Source organism: Triturus cristatus, chromosome 9 (assembly GCF_964204655.1).
Source record: "Triturus cristatus chromosome 9, aTriCri1.1, whole genome shotgun sequence".
NCBI lineage: Eukaryota > Metazoa > Chordata > Amphibia > Caudata > Salamandridae > Triturus > Triturus cristatus.
The window spans coordinates 182974577-182992706 of NC_140592.1; the positions used below are offsets into that span (position 1 = coordinate 182974577).

Consider the following 18130-nt stretch of genomic DNA (forward strand, 5'->3'; position numbering starts at 1 on the left):
CTTGGCAGCACAGAGCAGACTTGAGATTGGTCTACATTCTCCATGATATCGGATTCTGCACTTGTTTTCTGTAGGATAGGTGTAATGATTGTATATTTGAGGGTCTGGGTGATATTTACAAGGTCGTTCATCATTAGTATGAGTGCAGGGATGCCCCACTTGTCATTGGCCAAGCTCAAAGATGGAGATGACTTCTAAAATGAGTCCATTATTTTCTTTATTTCTGATTCAGACACTGGTACAAGCTCCTCAAGAATGCATTCACTAGGTACGGAGGAAGATGATGTATCAGTGCAGGGGATTGCTCTGTAGCAGGGGTCGCCAACCTTTTTCAAAATAAGATCTTATGAAAAGCATCCTGAGCTACCAATATTAATAATGTCGTATTAGCGACCACATCAGATAAGATTACATTAGTGGCCACATGCAAGATAACTAGCAATGATCACCTCAGTACATCAGGCAGGGCTGCCAGCAGTAAAGTAATGCCAATCGGAATGCGTCTACATAGGTAATACTTAACAGCCATAGTTGTAATACTTATGGGACCAAGGTAATAACATAAGTAACAAGTCTACCTAACACCACATGGTTTGTTAATCAAATATCAGTTCTAAATATATTTTGGAAATTCATTCATTTTTTTCTAAAAATTAGCTTACGAGTTCATTTTTATCTAAAATGCACACTGTCAATTCTGTTATATGTATATTAATTCATACACTCAAATGCTTCGAATTTAATAGGATGGGCTACACACAGGAGCGCTACCTGCAGGTGGAATGGATAGCTACCAAGAGTTTATGAGCTACTTGTTAGAGAGTGCCGAGATTCATGTGGTGTAGATTTCCCAATAGAATCAATAATTCAAGCCCCAGGGGAGTCAATTATGTTGGTAATGAATGACACAGAGTTATCACAGAGCTCTGACTTGGTAGTAACAACATTTTTGGGGGCTCTGGCTAAGACCATCTCCTTGAAGATTCAGGAAAGCTCCTTAGTGAAGTTAAAGCATGCAGTGATGTGGGACTGGTAGTAGTGTTTTTTGCCCGTGTACTCATATTTAAATTCTCTAGCAACTACACTGCAGGCTAAGCAATCAGATGGGAGTTTGGTTGACCCAACATATTTCTAAGGCTCTTCCTTGCCTTTTTATGAAATGTGGGCTGTCTGTATACCAGTTATTTGATTTTGTGGGACCGCTTTTTGTGATTTTGGAGGGAGCCATCAAATTCTTAGTGGCTGGATCGGTCAGAATGCCATCAGGATGAATGAGCGGAGTGTCTGGAATATCATTTAAAGTCTCAATGAAGGCTTCTCTCTGTATATTTATCAGATTATGCTATGAGAATGGATGAATAATGTTGGGATTTTCCTTGTGGCCTTTGTCTTGAAGGATGGCAATTAAACATTTGATTAGGAAGTGATCTGGCGATAAGTGGTCAGTGCTGATCAGGAAATATGGAAAACAAGAGATCAAGCATGTAGCCTCTTTTATTAATTGAATCACTGACCAGCAGTGTGAAATCACTGGTATCCATGATCTCCATTTAGGTTTGCACATGCATGCCCATGCACAGGCGACCACCTTGTAACCGTCAGAAATACATTTGACGATGACTGTCCCCGGTAGCGTGATTGGTGGCAAAACATTAGCAAGAGGGCTAGTGGGGGCAAGTGGATCTTGAGTGGGAAGTACAAAGGGGGTAAGAGAGAGTGGTGGGTTTAAGAGAGAGAGAGAGAGAAGGAGGGGAAGGGAGAGCAGGGGAAAAATTAGTCTCTCCCATGTATACAAAACAAAGTCAGATGTCAACAGAATAATGATACATCATCTAGTCAAAACACTGTGAGACCAAAATGCTACTCTGTGGTGCAAATACAAAAATAGAGAGGACCATCAACAAGGGAGCAGGGGAAGAAAGCCATGAAATTAGGAGCAGAGAGGTAAGATAAACGAATGATCTCCTGGTGCACACATTCCAGGAGGAGTGCTTAAGTGTATTCATTCCTGTGTCATGGATAGACTAGACCATTTAGGGTACCATTGTAGCCTTTTCTCCTTCACAGACGCTCAGCTAAGTCACACTAAATGGTTATTCCATTTAACCAACACTTGACAGAGGCCATAAAGAACTACCAGATGAACATTCATTGAGGAGGCTGAGCTATGCCATGAGGAAGATGGCGGCTCATTGGTAGTGCTCCAGTGACACTGCCCCGAAATTTGTTTACATGGCATCATCCCGTTTCCTTTAGAGCCCCCAGGTGGGTGTCCTAGTGCTACTTCTGCACAGGAGCCATGAGAACACTGGCAAGGACTACGGACCCCTAGGGGTTGTGGCACGAGAACAGGAGCAGCCCGTCAATGCCCGGGAGGTGTAGGTACAGCCAAACTTGTTTTTCCCAGTATGCCGCCTCCAGGGGTGACAATTCCTCTCCTACTGCCACCACCAAGATCACTTACTTCTCTGCTCTGCCCGCAGTCTAAACAGACTCCTTACCACTACTCCCTTGCAGTGCACGCTATAGAGTGGCAGTGGATCCAGGTAGGCACTGGTACTGCCAAACATGCTGTAGCAGCTAAGCCCCCCTCCCTGGGAAGGACTGATCTCCTCTTGCTGCTACCACTGCACTTGCCAATCTCCTGTGTCTGCACCTCCAGCCACTCCTGACTCCCTCTTGGGCCTGTGGGTCACTGAGCCTGGTGAGACCCTCCGAGACGGCATATATGTTCCTGCTGCTTGGCTGCGCTTCTTCAGTTGTAGGACATGAGAGGTGCCCCGTGATGACCATCCGGGGAGTGCTGGTGCTGCTGCGTTTACAACTACTGGCAAGCTGCCCCTTGGGCTTCACATGCCTGTATGCTCGCCCTAAGACTGTGAGGATGCTCTAAGGGTCACACCATCTACGCGGTTGCAGAACCCTGTAGATTCACATGATGGTGAGCCACCCCGAGAGAGTGCCTTCATCCACCGCTGCCTGGAACTTTCCCTACTGCGTCCTTGTTACCAATACCTGAATGGCAAGAGGTTCCCTGTTTTGGCCAAAAACTAGTCCTCAATGTTCTATGCTATCCTCCTACTTGACAGGCTGCTACAGAGATGGGGCACACTTCCCTAACTCATTCTCCTCTGTTGGGTGCCTCATTCTTGCTCCGGCAGTCCAAATGCCATGCAAGATGATGCAGCGCCAACTTACTTTTGCAGAAGCAATTGATCCTATTGCTCACACAATATGCCTCTGGGGTGACGTTAGATTTCATTATGGCTGAACTCAAACTTATCCAATCTCCATCTCCATGGCTGAACATTCAACATCAGAAATATATAAGGAAACTTAACACGTCAAGTTCAAAGCCTTATGCTGTATGTTCAAGGCTAAAGCATGAACTGGACCACGGTATATTCAGGACATGTTGTCACTTCATCATCCTTCTAGATCCTTGCTATCTATGAATCACTCCCTGTTTAGTGTGACTAGGTACCGCTTGACTCATATGAAAGGGCTTTCCATTTCATATTTGGTCCCGAAGCACTGGAACTCTCCCCCAGAGTCACTGAGAAGCTGCATATCCCTCTCTGTTTTCCTAAAGGTTTGAAGACTTGGCTCTTTTAATCCAGGAATTTCTCCCCTACCTGCTTTGCACCGGGAAAGCCTTCGGGGTAGCTGTGCGCATTAGAAATTAAAATAATAATAATAACGACACGAATAAGGGCAAGGTGTTCCACCTTCGCACCAGAGTGGACCCCAATGACAGATGTCAAGACGAACTGGATCTTATAGTTACAGAGGTGGAACTAGGGAATTAAAAAAAGTTAACAGACAATACTTGGTGTTCCAGAAACGGAGGACACTAAGGACATTGTGGTTTTTCTTCAGTAGTTTATTCTTCCAGATATTACTGGTCTAACATTCACACCCCCCCCCTTAGAGCTCCAACGAACAGACCTAATGGTGTCTAGCAAAATGTCTGCCTGCACAACTCTGAGGCCGATAATTAGCAACTTTCTGCAGTTCCAACACTCACAAGCCATTCACATAGGCATGGGCACTATATGTAGAGTGAACACCGAGCCCCATCTCTACTGATTCTCTTATGAAACTCACATTCTTAAGGAGAAGTATTTTGCTAGTGCAAGAAACTTCTCCCGGAGAATGTGAGCTACACCCTAAGGGAGAAAGATTATACATATATATTTCCAGCTCATGGCACAAAGTCCAGACTGGACTTCTTATTCACAATGACGTCTGTGTTGCCAAGTGGGAAGTGTCTCAGACCACTCCCCGATTACTCTCTCACTGGATCTTCGCATGGTATCCTTGATGCAGCGGTAATTTCACAGTAATTTCTCAATGCAAAACCTCATTTACCTCTAATTTACCGCTGTAAAGGTACTGGACCCTTGTCACTGTATATTACCTTCAGGAGACTATACATAAACATGAAAAATCAAAAATGCATTTAATATTTAAGCCAATAAAGAGAGTTGTGAGTTTTTTTAAAGGGTTTTATTTTCTACTTAAAAGTTAAAGTTTTCTGACCCTTTATTCATTAGTCAAATGTCAATCAGGTTACAGAATTGAAAATAGGAAAATAGAATTAATACAGAACATATTACAGTCTGCATATAAGCATCACATGTGGAAAAGAAAATGTGGCGCAAAATGTCAGTCAAAACTCTTAAAGAGTTTCTAAGAAAAGAGTGAGTCTTGCAAGGTTAATCAATAATTAATACATGGCAAAAATCTCCCATAAAGAGAAATAAATGCATAAGATAAATACATCTTTTCAAAACTAATTAATTAATCAAAGCATAAACTTAAAGTTTCAGCATTCTAAATCTGCCTTCTGCCCTGGTCTATTCATCTCTGCCACTCTGAGCTACACAAGGAGCAAGACAGCCCCTCCTTCACAGACCACAGAGGAATGTGATCTGCCTTGCCAAAAATATGACGTGCAAGGACTCTCTGAATAAATATGAGCAAAAAGCCCCCACCTCCTCCCGGTCTCTCCTCGGACGCAATCTCCACCCAGGCTGCACCCGCGAAGTTTCACGTACCTAACCCATATGATGCCTGGCCTCATCTGCTGCCTCTCCTTTCTTCTAAAGCTAAGGCTTAAGGCCTAAGGCTAACATGCCCCCTATGGGGTCATTATTTATACTCTAATTCTGGGCAGACTACACTAATAATGTTGCAGTTTTCAGTAAAGCTTGCACTGATTGGTTAGCATAGATGACATGAGGGTCTCACTATCCTGTTCTCATTGCAAATTCCAAACCATACTGGTTTTAACAAAAGAAGCGTTAATGATAAATATAATCATATATTTCAGCAACATTTAAGAGGAAAAAATGTTTCAGTCCTGTTTTATGAAAGACAGCAGAACACACGAGATTGGTTCTGGAAAGCGAAGCCAAATCTCTGCTGGCGGTCTACAGAAAGCAGCCTACGCCACCTCTGTTACGCTTCCTTCTCAAGAAATAATGAGTTGAATATGACCTACACATTTATTGTGGTAAAAGCGCTCATCAGGATTAAACAGAAAAATTATGAGCAGGGCGAGAAGGTGGGGCAGCAACTCGCACTACAGCTCCAACAAAAAGAGACCAATACAGCAATTCCACTGATACACTACGCCTCTGGCTCCTTGCTGTCGCACTCTAATCTCATCGCAAGTGCCTTTTCCACCTTTTTCTCCAATCTTTACTCATCAGACTACCTGGCTGATACTTTTGGGGAGGAATCTTTCTTATTGCGGATTCACCTTCCTGAACCCCACTACATCTTAGGGAGGAGATGGAACAGGACATTATGAAAGAAGAGGTGGGAGAGGCTCTCAAATAGATGGCACAGGGCAAAATGCCTGCTGAAGATGGATTTCCTATAAAGTTTTGCAAAATTAGGCAGTCGGTCACTGTTTCCTTCTTCACAGCGATGTTTCAAAAGGCCAAGTCTCAGGCTCTTTGTGAAAGGAATTCAAAAGAGCTCATATCGTGCTTATCCATAAGCCAGATAGGGATCCACTTCCCTGTGTTAACTACCATCCAATCTCCCTCCTGAATTGTGAGATGAAAATCCTGGCCAAGGTCATGGCTAATAGAATGGTAAAGATGATACATCTTCTTGTTCATGAAAACCAAGTAGGATTCATACCAGGTCATTTTCACTGTCATCATTTATGCATTCTGCTGCATTTGATCGATCGTGTGGAGTGGCCCTATCTTTTTCGTATTTTGCAGCATTAAGGCATAGGTCGCAGCTTCCAACAGATGGTCCACTATCTCTACACAGCTCCGATGGCCAGGCACTTTGCAATATCTTTCGCATGGACCAGATCCCAATTCGATGTGGCAAGAGGCAGGGTTTCCTTTTAGCCCTGGAACCGTTGGCTATCGGCATACGGTAGTCTACTTCAATATATGGAGTAACTACCCCTGCGGACGATCTGAAATTACTATTATACGCTGAGGACATGATCTTGACATTGAGTAATCCTGAAAATTCAGTGCGAGACTTGATGTGACTTATTGAGGACTTCTCGAGTTTTGTCTGGGTACAAGATCAATTGGGCAAAAACTGAGGTGATGCCTATGACACCCGCCACTCCGCATTCCTCACTCCAAAATGGCTGGTGATCCTCCAAAGGGTGAAATATTTGGGGATACAGATTAACACTGACTTTTCCACCATGGCCAAAGATAATATCCTCTCACTTTTAGAGACGACAAAGATGGACTTCAACACATGGAGGTCCCTCCAACTCTCCTTGTGGGGTAGGGCCCAAATGATTAAGATGGTGGTGGTCTCTAGATTCAATTATATTTTCGTCATGCTCCCGTTCAACATACATGCAAGTTATTTGAGACAGATCGATACAACTATCCAGCGGTTTGTTTGGAATTCTAATGCACCTAGGTTGGCGGTGGCCAAGCTCCATGTGGCCACAATGTGTTTGGCCTTTGCCTGCCACACCTCCGATCATACTACAGAGCTCATCATATATGCCAGATGGCTTACCACCTAAACTCTTACATGGACGCTACATTTTGGGTTAGGCTAGAACACAGCCAATATCAGGGGGTGGATGGTATGTCACTTCGATTTGCCAGCCTCAAATTGTCATCTGACTTCCATAACCCTATCCTCATGGAAATGCACAAGATCTGGAAATCGACATATGAGCTCCTGCAGGAGGATGGACCCCAAAGCGCCATAATGGCATAAAGGGGCTGTGAACATTAATTTCAAGCCCTTCAAATGGCAACACTGGCATTCATATGGTAGATTATGTCATAACTGATGGAGTTGTGACACCCTTTATGGTCCTCCCAATCAAGTATGACTTACCCAGATCCCATTTTTTGAGGTACCTACAGCTGCAACATTGCTTTCAATCGATGTCGAAGGCACACCCATTGTTGTATACAGCGTCTTCGTTACATACAAGAAACTGATCACAGTATCTATAACCTGCTTATCAACAGGCTATTTTTAGCCCCACTGGAGTGTCTCCTCTCAATACGGTGGCAACATTGGCTAGGTGTCTCCTATTCCCTGATGCAGTGGGTACACCTTATGGCTGACCATGACAGAGACCTCAGAGAACCCCGGACAAATTTCCCCTATTTTAAAACTCTGCATGATTGGCACTGGTCACCAGAATGACTATTTTGGGCAAAATTGGCACTCCCCTCAGACTGCTGGAGATGTGTATTTTCTTATAGTGACATTCTGCACATTTTATAGTCCTGTCCACAGCTACAGAGCTTTCTGACAAAAGTATGGAAAATCTAACGATGGGTGGCGAACTCCGCTCCGCCAGTGGAGTTTGCAGGGTTTTGCCAACTCCGCGCTCCGCTGGGAACACGGAGTTCGGGCAAAAACTCCAACTCCGTGGCATAGTGGAGTTTGCCCCTGCCGCCCACCCAAGGGGTGAGGAGTAAGGGACCAGCACATACCTGGTCTGGCGTTCTCCGCCATGCCCAGGCTGCCCTCCCCCTCACCGTGGTCTCCTCCCATGCGCAGTCTTCGCAAGATGTACAAAGTAGGGGTTTGATAAATTACCACCGGCGAGGATGGCAAGGAGACCATGAAGAGAAGGAGGGCAGCCCGGGCATGGTGGAGAACGCCAGACCACGTAAGTGCTCACTGCTCATCATGTAGGGTGGAGCGGAGCGGAGTTCCACTGAGTTTTTAGGCAACTCTGTGGAACTCTGCGTAGTGCCACTCCGCCAACTCTGCCCACCCTTAGACAAATCCTCACAGACGCATGCGCCTTGGGCTAGACGCCTTCCGCTGCCCTCATCCTGTTACATGATACGCTGTGGATTCCCCCCAGTAACCAGGCACGACAAACAATGTCCGTATGCAGCTCTGGAGACTGCACAGATGGCAGCATATGATCACTGATCTACAGTTTGAACGACCAATCACAATTTTTTGGGATATCTTGGGTGTTTTTTTACATTTCCCTCATCAAGGATAGCTGAGGCTCTCCATAATAGGTCGAAGGGCCTGTGTTGGCTAGACTCTTATCTCGGACATCTATGCAGGTGTCCTGCCTCCTGATACTGGACTTTTCTGTTAAATACAGCTCTCCTATGAGACCATGTTATGTTCCTCTGCTTCTTTCTATGTGATGTTTTGCCGCCTTCATCTGCTGGCACTGTTGGGACCTGGTGTTCCGATTGGACAAATCAACTGGGTAGCATAGATTTGTCTTTAGTCATTGATCTGCTTGGTTGTCATTACACTGCGGTCATGTTGTCTTTTTTTCTGTTTTCTTTTTGAATAATAGAAAAACTGTATGTGATGATGTACTGGATACTTCATTCTATCCGGTTGTTAATAAATAAATATTTCAAACATTGAATATGAATGAAATATGTTTAAGGAAGAGAATGGAAAAATATACAACAGAGTCTCCAAAATAAAGTAATCGGTTACCTTCATCAACTAACAGTTTGTGTATCAGAATCCTCATCAACATAACTGAAGTTGCAATATCAAAACAGAGGAATGAATTCACAAACTATCGGTGAGATCTTAATACCATATAGAAATTAAAATTACCTAATGCCCTTTGCTTCCCCCTGCTGGTGGCGCCATTAGGCGTCTGCCTTTTTATTGATGCATAAGCCCTGCTTATGTACCAGCATCTGTTAGAACATTTCATTTAGCGTCACCCATTAATTTAATTGGGCGCAAAATCAGTTAATGTTTCAGAGAGATTTTCACGCGGCCTGTTTTAAGTCACAGTGTGACATTTTGCCAGGGGCTCTACGCATTTGAAAATTATCTCTTAAACGTTTATGTTTGTACAAGGCTCGGTTTATAAATCTACCAGGTGCAAAGTGCATCAGTTCCATGTAAAACGCACAGGTGTCAAAAGACGCATGACACCCTGGGATAGAACGCCCTATGCTGCCCGCGGTCAGACTGCAGAACAGCAGAGAGGCGTAGGCAGCCAGATGTCATTGCTGGTGTCAGATGTGCGCTGTAGCTGTCAGGAACGGATCTTTCACTTGTCAAACTTGCACCCACAAGCTACTCCTGATGTACAGTAGCATGTATTTTCTCACTTTTATTTATTAGAAAATTGAAATTGCGAAAGACTGACTTTCTCCTTTTGTAAGTTTCACGTATTAATTTGTCTCCCCTTCTCGCTCTTTAATGTGTATGTAACGTGTAATTATTATAATTGCTGTAATATTGTTGAACCTTATGTAAAGCGATCTGATACCTACGGGTCTAGCCAGCGCTATATAAAACTCATTAAATAAAATAAATAAATAAATAAATTATCTGTAGTGAAGCTGTGGTTTCACTCAGACAGAATTGATCAGAAGACATCGGTATCAGCAGTGACCCTCGCGATTCCTAAATTCCTTTTCCTAAAATGTGGGCTCAGGAAGATCTAGGGCAAACATAGAAAACAAAAAACAAAAATCAGTGATAGCAGATCAGTGCTAACACCTGTGCATAAGCACAGTACATTGTTTGTCAATTTAAGAGATTTTAAAAAATTGAGCATCTGATGCACTAGGATTCTGGTTACAAAAAAGCCATTGCTATTTGTGACCAAAAATGTAGTTTTTCAACTGACCTAGGTCGGTTTGCAAAATAAGGACCCTGAGTGGGTCAAATACAATCAACTTAATTTTCATTAGATAGGTCACTAATTGCCACTCACTCCAATGGCTAACACTCGCCGGTATGAGGGCCTGCATGCAGACCACAATGTTCGTGATTACTTTCAAAGAAAGAAAACTTTTTTTTTAAAGCAGCTCGATTTCTTTAAAGGAATTTTCCCCTGGACCACCTACGGCCACTAAAATGTTTACATCAATTCATAAATGGGAAGAGGGTTCAAATAAAGAGAAAGAGTAGATAGATAGATTGATAGATATATATTTAGATAGATAGATAGATAGATAGATAGATAGATAGATAGATAGATAGATAGATAGATAGATAGATAGATAGATAGATAGATAGATAGATAGATAGACAGACAGACAGACAGACAGACAGCTAGAGAGAGAGAGAGAGAGAGAGAGACAGACAGACAGACAGGCAGATAAACTGATCGATCGATCGATCAATAGATAGATAGATAGATAGATAGATAGATAGATAGATAGATAGATAGATAGATAGAGAGATAGAGAGATCGAGAGATAGAGAGATAGGCAAAAATTAATTTACCTTAAATGATGTGGCATAAAGGTACTCCTGTTTTATAAACTCTATAAGTAAAGGTACTCCGAATACACTTACTGTAAAGTAACGACTCCTAGTGGAATGGACCATGATGTAATGACCTATATTCATAGATTGGGTGAAGGGGAATGGGGCAAGAGAAATAGGTAGAGAGAAAAAAAGTCACTGTATATCTTCATCTCACCTGTTCTGCGTGCCGGACTCAACCTACATTGCAAAGGCATAGATATGTACAAGAAACAATGATTAGTATTTTGGATTTAGATACACGATTTTACAGTTTACTATTTCTACTATATCATCAGATATACCATGTAATAATATATGTACATCCCACTGTCTGTGGTTGGTGACGATTCTAAAACATCCTAGAGATGAAAGAGGTAATAACCCTTAGTTATATAGCACAGGATAACCTGAACTGCAATGCACATGTTCGTATCTGTAACTATCTTTAGCAAGTTATAAATCAAGTCAGTAATTTCAATGGTTCTTAATGCACATAGTTCATCATCTATAACACAATGATTAGGCATTAGTATTAGTCTTTCACTCCTGACAGCATGTGTTCACATACCCACCACCGACAACACCTTAATACAATACGCGGTTCAAGTTATATACTATGTAGATTCAGTAGATCATCTCATAAATAGTTGCAATAAAATATGCAATCTTAAAAATTGGGACTCCAGGAATAGAGGTTGTATTCTTTCACACATTTACTCCAATACTATGCTAAAGTTGAAGGCAACATCCAGTGTCTAAAGTTTATCCAGAATACTTCTCTGAAAACAAGGTGCCTGTTAACTTTCAATGAAAGTGCAATGAATTAGAAACTCCTGGAGCCAAGTTTCTGGTTGTAGGAAGTAAGTATAACACTTGCACGACAAGCAATGCTACTGTAGCAGATGGATTCCTCCCATTTAAGTCCCCTGGATGTTTTGCTATTTGACTACCTGTTTCTGGATTTTTATTGTGAGTCAGTCTAACTAACTGAATCTCACTCACGGAATCGACTGAGAGTGCGAACTGCCAGTGTCCACCTTTTTTATGAGGCCACTGCTGCGCAGCTAGGGAAAGAGGCTCTCGGCTGGGTACTGACGAACACATGAGTACATGTGTGTGCACATGTGTTGGCTAAGCTTGTGAGACAACCATCTGGCACAGTCTGGCATCCAGAGCAAACAATGGAGCTGCAGCTTCCAGTCATTTGTCATTATGTATTGACCATGCATCCATTTATGTTGTAAAATCGAATGAATGAAGAATGGTTGCGAATGAAAGCTTTGTATTTTTTTTAAATGTGTCCAAGAAAATGCGCTTAGGAATAGTGGTTATTTGTAGAACTTTGAATTCTAAGTTACCCATACGATCATTTGATTGAAAGATAGGGTTTAGTATGACTGAATATAAAACTGCATCTTTTAGTCAAGGTGATTTTCATATTGTGTTTTTGAAAATATCACTTTTAGAAAGTGGGCATTTTCTTGCTTAGCCATCCTGTGTAGCCTCTGCTGGTTTGTGAATTCACTGTCTGGCTTTGGAGTGACAGGGACCGGAGATGTGCATTAACTGTAGACAGCCACTGGGGTGTTGAGGTGTGTCATGCCTTTCCTGGATGAGTCGGGGATGAGCTGAATAGCTCTGAGCTGCATTCAGAGTAGCGGAGGAGATTTCCTTGCACCTGAATGGGCCTGGTCTGCCTTTGACAATGCTGTCTCCACCTCTTGCCGGGAAGCTGGACCAGAGAGGACAGAACTGGTTTTGACTGAGCACAGAGACTCTCAACCACCAGAGAACAAAGGAAAATGCTGTATAAATATTGTGGCCCAGACCCCAGAGCTTTAGAATGCTTCTGGACTCAAGATGAAACTCTGCCAAGGAGAAAAGCTGGGAAAGCTGAAGGAGAAGTACTGCCTCTTTGCTGTGTGCTGTCTGGGGTTGGCCTGCAGTGGCTGTTTCTGCCAAGGAGATGACAAAGACTTTGGTGTGTGCTGTGTATCCTGCTTGAAGAAGATCTCCAAGGGCTTTAAGTAGAGCCTGGCCCCTGTTCTGAAGTCTCAGGGACACAAAGACTTCACCACCAGCTCCCCTGAACTCCCATTCTGGGAGTCATGACCTGTCAAGAGGTGCCTGTACCTGTGTTGGGCCCCAGGAGGTTGTTCTTGCTTCTCGTAGCTGGGAAAAGAGAAGCAACTAGAGAAGTGTGACGCACCTGCACGTGTTTTGGACACAACACCACAGTGCCGGAAGAATTCCCATGCATCACCATCGTGCCACTTCCATAAAATGTTTATTATGAGGGAGTCTAGCTGTTTAAAAAATACCCTATTAACCTTTGTTAGGAGATTTCTGAATAGAAATAAAAACAGGGGCAGGATCGACAATAATTGAGGCAACATGGACCACCTGTTCAGCAGACCCTTAGCTTTCTCTTGCATCTTCACATAGTTCAATTTGAACAGTTCTGTATATTTATTTGCCACATAGATCCCCAGATAGTGAACAGGACAGCTACTATTGCAATTCTTAATTATGTCCAGTGGCAGCACTGATGCCTGCACATTAACAAGCAATGCCTTGATGTTTTCTTTATTAACTTTGCATCCCCCCCCCCGGTTTGTAAATTCTTGAATAACATTCAAAGCCCCCTTAATTTGGTTAGCTCCTAAATATAGGACCAAATCATCTGCAAACAACTTAAGTTTGGACATCCCTTGAAACGATGTGATGATATTTGTGGCTCTACGTATTCTTTCCACTAGTGGTTCAATAAATAGGGCAAATATTATAGGGGACGTTCGGCACCCTTGTCGAGTGCCATGTTTAATATGTATAGTGCCTGCTAACCTTACATTAATTATCACCCAAGCTTTTGCCCCTTTGACATAGTTTATTAAGCATTTCCACTATTCTGACTGGAAATCCAAACCTCTCTAGTGTGAAAAAGAAGACATCCCAATTGACGAGGTCGAATGCCTTTTCAGCATCAATCATTACAATACAGCTTTATCTTGGCTGCTGGAGTAATAGTCTATAGCCTGAACCAAATACTGCATATTTGCTGCCATTGTCCACTTTGATACAAACCCATTCTGCTTCTTATGCACCACCTACCGCAACTGTACGCTGTGCCCAGATTTTTGTGAATAACTTATAATCTGCATTAAGCAGGCTTATTGGATGATAAGAAATTGTGTTCATGGGATCTTTATCTTTTTTTAAAAACCTTATCACCATTGACTCCTTAAATGTTGATAGTGTCCAGCCCTCCTCGTATTTCATTAAACAGCTGCACCAGATGCTGCAATAGTTATTTCTGAAACATTTATATACCTCAATTAGGGTTACCTCAGTAGCAGTTGCTTTGGCATTAGGCATCATTTGTAACGCTGGTGCGACGTCTACCAGTGAAATAGCTCGCAACAACACATTTGAACGTGTTTTCGTGTATTTGGGAGCATGAGAACTAATGTTATTGCCTAGACTCCTTTTTTTAACCACAGTGATTGTAAGTAATTTTTGTGCTTCATTTTTTAAAGGCTGTATTAAGACCGTTATGATTTCATTTGCTCAAAACATCAGGCATTGAATCTTTAATAACACACATAAATATATATATTGGTTTCCTCCAGGTTTTTTTGCCGTTCCAACAATAGAAATAACTCCAAGATCTGTGTCTCTTCCGGAGAATACAGCAAAAAACGAGAAGGTGCCTGTAACCATAAATGCAACTGCAATAGATGGGCCTCCTGTCATCATCAATGCGAACCCTGTTGAGCATCCGTTCAGGATTACTCCTAAAAGTGCAAATGAATGGGAGGTACGTGAATCATGGCGTAGATACTAAACATACCAATAGCAATTGTGCATTGTTGCCTACAGATAAAAGGTAAGTGCTCAACAGCCGACTTTAATTCTGTTATGGCCCTTGAAATAATCATTTATCTATCTCAGTTGGAAGAACTAGAAAGCATTGTTACCGGTAACCTATACATGCAAACAGCATGATTTATTTCTGAATTTGCGAGGTATCAATTTTGCAATCTAGAGGAGGTGATTGTGCACTCATAATTGTATTTATCTACATGTAATATTACCCCAGTATGATGTAATATTACATGTAAGTAAGAAAATCTGCTTCGTTGGAAAATGAGTGGGCTTTCCATTGAGAGGTTTCCTTGGAAGGTTAGTACTCACAAGAAAACCCACGAGCAGGTGGGTTTTCACCACCTTTTTACAGTCTCAAACATACCCTGAGGAAAGGCAGAGGTGTACTCCTGAGCCAGGAATAACTCCAGATGTGGCTGTAGGAAAAGTGGTTCTTGAACAGGAAAAATTACTCTCTTGACCTATCTTTAGTTTTCGAAACAATGTTTCTCAATCATATTCCAATTAAATGATTAGCTCTCTACTTTTGCACTTGTCAAAGATTGCGTGGGCGGTCAAAATGTGTAGCAGAGTTTTCTTTCTGTTGTGATGTAATTCATAAAACATGATTTGGAAAGGACAGTACATTTGCAGAGCATAAGCATGTCTGTTCATGGGATTGTCTTCCAGCTCTTCACTTATATGTACAAAACCATCATCAAAGTTGTTGGCTTCTGTTCTGACCTCAAGAACTTTAGTTTGCAACAGTTTTGCTTTTCTGATAGCAAACAATGATGTAAAGAATGTTAAGACAACATCAGTCGTGCTTGTTGTTTGTATGATAGAGGCATGCAAGGCTCAACCACGCATGCCTTAACAAAGCAGCCCGAACCACAAATGCGACTTAACCACGCATTCCTTTGCCACGCATGCCTTTACCATGCAATTGTGTGGTAAAGGCATGAATGGCAAGGGTAAATGTGTGGCTAAGTTTGCCACTACTCCAACCCCCGACCCTCGGCCTAAATTACAAACCCCCCACCTGCTGCCCCGCCCTAAGCCATAAATTACAAACTCCTACTTGCCCCACACCCTTATCCCTAAATTACAAACACCCTACCCATGCCCCTGCCCAAAGCCCTAAATTACAAACCCCCTACCTGCCCCCAGCCCTAAGCCATTAAAGACGGTTGATTCCATAATTACTCCCTCAAACCCAGCCCTTAAAGCTACCCCAACCCTCTCCTTCTACCCCAAGCCCTAAAAACGTGCCCCCTCCTTAAAATACTCTGAGCCCCTCCGCCTCCCTGAGCCCTAAATACTTACCACCGCCCCCCCCCCGAAAGCAACCCCCAGACCTGAGCCCTAAAAACTTGCCACCGATCTGCCAAAGCCCTAAATTACAAACCCCCTACATGCAGCCCGCCCTGAGCCCTAAAAATTGGCCCATGCCTTAACTACTCCCCCAAACCCAGCCCTTTAGCTACCCCAACCCCCTGCTCCCCCGAAAGTGACCCCGAGACCTGGCCCCAGCCCAACTTACCTGTCCAAGTCCGCTTCCCATTCTGACGCTCTTCTTCTGTTTCAAGTTCCCGCGCATCCCGAACACTAGAGTGCATTTGCCTTAACCACACATATGCGTGGTTTAGGCAAATGCGTTGTTCGGGCAAGCGTGGTTACACTTGCAAGCTTCCAGAACTCATGGCTCTGGCCGAGTACTTTTGGATGTTTCCCATTCTTGTTGACTCCCATGATTTGTGGGGCTCTGGGGCATCACAAAATTTATCATTAAGTCCAAAATCTAAATATTTCAGGATGTTTCTTAAAATGGTTCCTGCTGATTTTACTGCATCCTGTGATCTTATTATGGCAGCAAGAACTTCAGGAGTCAAATCAGCTAAGAACACCATAAGTGGCTCATTCTTTTTGTTAGACTGACAAAAACGAATTCTGTCATTGTATATTCTCACCAGAAAATTCTTAATTTCATTATTATGGATCAATACAGTTTCAATAATGTTTATTTTATTATTTAATTATTTCTCTGATCTCACCCAGGGGCAGATTTACTAAGATTGTACGCTATGTTTGCATCACAAAAGTGACGCATATTGGCGCAAAATCTTTAGGTCTGATTTTCTTTCCAGCGCTAAACTTGTCTTGCACTGGAAAAAACGTGAAAGTAACGCGAAGCAGCGCATAGTGCTGCTTTGCATTACTTAGTGCCAAGGGGGCGTACCATGGCTGGTGCATGGGCATTCCCATGCAACAACCCAAGATTTCTGATGCTAATTTACTAAATAAATTCAACAGGGTTTAGCGTCAGAAAATAGCGCACCCTTCAACCAGGCGCTATGAAGGAGAAATGCTTTTTTCTCCTTTTTTTTCCAACTTTGCATGTATTCTGCACTGTACATCATACATACAAAGTGGGAAAACATTTAAAATTAGTCTAAGCATAGTATTTTGTACTGGAAAGGTATCCTTCCAGTACAAAACCTATGCTTGATTCATGGAAACACCCTTGCACTATGGAGCAAAGGTGTCTCCGTGGCGCGCAGCAGCTGACTTTAGCACCGGTGCAAGGGAGAAGGGGGGAGAGGGCTATATTTCAATAAATTCAGCACTTTCCTGCTCTTTCCTTCTCGCGCAGTGCAGCATTTGTGGATGCTGCACCGCATGACAAATTAGTAAATCTGGCCCGAGTGTGAACCAGTAGCCTGCACTCGAGTGGCTTTAAAACTTAATTAGCATTTCCAAAGAGCACAAACTTAAATGAAGGCTTGTGGTTACGTTGCTGGTGGGAGCTCATTGTACATTTATATTTTTTAATGTATGCATGCATGAATTTCAGGTGGGTATACACATCCATTGCTAATACATTCACCTCGCTGTTTAGATCAGCTACTCAGCTGAAAACTTCATCTTGAAAGTAACTAGCTGCAGAAACAAATATTTGCCCTTTGAGACTCACATATTCTGTACTTTGTTCTTTCGTCTATCTCTTTGGATCTTGTTCTGGCTAAACCACAAATAATACATTGAAGATTCTTTGCTTTGTAATCAGTTGTTGGAGGGAGATGAGGGGTAGCCATCAATCTTCTAAGTGGATAGGCATTGGGTTTGGTTGCCATCGCTTTTTTTCAGAAGACTCAGATTCTTGTTGTGATTCACTAGTTTCTGTTTTTGTTTGCTGTTACAATGATAAAATCTTTGAGCCTCTTCACCCTTCAGTTTTAAATCTTTTGGGAACTTCGTCTTGCCGTATTTCTGCAGCATCTCAAACTCTCTTCTGTCCTGCTGCAGTTGATGTTAGCTTTTCTTTCAGGTTAGTTTGGCATATGACACATTTTTGTTTGTTGAAGGAGTCCTCAGATTATGTAGTTAGCAACACTTTGTCAGGAGGTAAAGATCCTATGCTGCCCCCTGCTTCACCCATGTTTACGAATTTGAATCAATGGAAAACCTGAAACAAAATTAATATTAAAATAAATTACCAATATGATGGCTAAAACACATCATTATAGAGCTG

The 18130-nt window shown here is 42.6% G+C and overlaps 1 pseudogene across 1 annotated transcript in view; it reads left to right on the forward strand.

Moving 5' to 3' along the window:
* The window catches only part of LOC146797602 (cadherin-related family member 3-like), a 706232-nt pseudogene that overhangs the window by 131594 nt on the left and 556508 nt on the right, over window positions 1-18130 (forward strand). The window contains exon 2 of the transcript XR_014969047.1: window positions 14364-14551. The product of XR_014969047.1 is annotated as a cadherin-related family member 3-like (transcript). The remainder of the gene's footprint in view (window positions 1-14363; window positions 14552-18130) is intronic.